This window comes from Ursus americanus, chromosome 1 (assembly GCF_024610735.1).
Source record: "Ursus americanus isolate L20-20 chromosome 1, mUrsAme1.1.p, whole genome shotgun sequence".
In the NCBI taxonomy this organism is placed as follows: Eukaryota; Metazoa; Chordata; class Mammalia; order Carnivora; family Ursidae; genus Ursus; species Ursus americanus.
Genome location: NC_142127.1, coordinates 73,767,728 through 73,770,239, shown reverse-complemented (window position 1 = coordinate 73,770,239; position 2,512 = coordinate 73,767,728). Strand labels below are relative to the sequence as shown.

General features: G+C 34.8%; 1 pseudogene; it reads right to left on the bottom strand.

Annotated features, from left to right (window-relative positions):
• Positions 1-409: 409 nt before the first annotated feature.
• Positions 410-505, bottom strand: LOC123798339 (U6 spliceosomal RNA; annotated as a pseudogene).
• Between the last annotated feature and the right edge of the window lie 2,007 nt (positions 506-2,512).

Here is a 2,512-nt window from a genome sequence, read left to right as displayed (position 1 = left end):
CCTTCCATCCCACACTGGTGCATCTAATGTTTGATGCCCCCAGTGGCCTGTCCTCAGTCTTTACACTCCTCTGTTTATTATCTATTTCTAGACTCCTCTCCCACGTAAGGTATTTAATTTGCTCTGTGTATCCCGACACCAGTATCTATGCCTTCAGCTCATACCTTGTCCTTGGCTCTAGCCTTCTAGATCCTAAATCTATACATATGTCCCACAAACAGCTCCGACCCCACAAGTTCAAAATGAGAACTTACCAACGACTTGGAAAGCCTTTAGAGTATAGGGGTTACACCTCATACCTTTTCTTGTAGTTCAGTGCATAGAAGCATTCAGCAAGTATTGTCAAATGACAACAACATGGCTGGTTATTTTCAACAAACACATTTAAATGTCACTTATGTACATATTTATTAATATGGAATTCTTCTTGAATTTGCATGTCATTGTGCAGGGGCCATGCTGGTCTTCTCTGTATTATTCCAATTTTAATGTATGTGCTAAATATTTATTTATTTATTATTTATTTAGCATTTTATTGAAATATAATTGACATGCAAAGAATTAAACACATATGAATCGTACAATTGGATGTTTTAACGTATGTCGACTGTTCACTACAATCAAGATGAAGAACATAGTCATATCCCCAAAAGCCCCCTCTTGTGCCCCTTTGTGATTCATCCCTCATGTCCTCCCTACCTTCCAAACCCCCACAGTCAGTCAACCACTGATCCAATTTCTATCACTATAGCCTAGTTTCCATTTTCTATAGTTTTATATAAATGAACTCATATGTGATGTACTCTTTTTGGGGGCCTGACTTATTCATCATGATTATTTTAATTACTCAGATTGCTTCATGTATCAATAGTCCATTCGTTTTTATCACTGAATAGTATTTTATTATATTGGTATACCACAATTCATTTATTTATTCACCTATTAATGGACCTTTGTGTTGTTTCCAGTTTTTAGTGATTACAAATAAAGCTGCTATGAAAACTTGTGGAAAAGTCTTTGTGTGGACATATACTTTCCTTTCTCTTGAATAAATAAACAAGAACAGAGTGACTAGAATATATGGTAGGTATATAGTTAACTTTATAAGAAACTGCCAAACTTTCCCCAAAGTTTTGTACTATTTTACATTCCCACGAGGGGTCTGTTCTAATTCCTCCACATCCTCAACAACACTTAGTGTGGTCAATAGTTTTAATTTTAGCCATTCTAACAGATGCAAAGTGGTGTCTCACTCTGGTTTTAATTTGCATTTTCCTATTGACTAATACTGTTGAGCATCTTTTCATGTGCTTACCTACCATTCCTATATCTTCTTTGGTGAAATGTCTCTTCATTTTCTCTGCCTATTTTTAAGATGTGTTATTTTGAGATTTATTTGAACAGTTGACCCTTGAGCAACATGGGAGTTAGGGGCAATGACCTCCCCCCACATAGTAAAAAATCTACTTATAACTTTTGACTCCCCCAAGACTTAACTAATAGCCTACTATTGACTGGAAACCTTACCCTTAACATAAACAATTGATTTAACACATATTTTGTTTAAGTATTATATACTGCATTCTTACATTAACATAAGCTAGAGAAAAGATGTTACTAAGAAAATCTTGAGGAAGGGAAAATACATTATAGTGCTACACTGTATTTATTGAAAAAAAAAAATCCATGTCTAAAGTGGACCAGTGCAGTTCAAACTCATGTTGTCCAAAGATCAATTGTATATTCTGAATACAAGTGCTTTACCAGATATATAAGATTTGCAAATATTTTTTCCCAGTCTGTAGCTTGTCTGTTTGACACTTTTAACTGTCTTTTGAATAGCAGAAGTTTTTTATTTTGGTGAAGTTCAATTTATTCTTTTATGGATTGTGCTTTTGATATCATATCCAAAAAATCTTTGCCTAACCAAAAGTCACAAATATTTTCTCCTATGTTTTCCTTTTTTGTTTTTAAGATTTTATTTATTTATTTGAGAGAGAGAGCATGAGGGCAGGGGGTGGGTGGAGGGAGAAGAAGACTCCCTGCTGAGCAGGAAGCCAGATGGATTTGGGATGCCTGGGGCTTGATCCCGGGACCCCAGGATCATGACCTGAGCCAAAGGCAGATGTTTAACAGACTGAGCCACCCAGGTGCCCCTCCCCCATGTTTTCTTCCAGAAATTTTATAATTTTTTATTTTACATTTAAGTCTATAATCCATTTTGAGGTAATTTTGATATATGGTGGAAGGTATGGGTTGAAGTTCATTATTTTGCAAAAGGGTATTTAATTTGTTGAAACACATATAAATTTAAGCAAATTATAAGACAGTCTTTTCTTGTGAATCAGTAGAAGCCTTTGGTTTAAAAGTCTGTAATCAAGGATACTATGCCAACAGCCCAAACCACCTGCTTGCCTAATTTTTAAAAACGTATTCTTTATTTATTCTGTTTCAAGGTGTCTTCTTAACTTTTTTATTTGTATATAAAGGAATAAATCAAAATTGTTTGTAT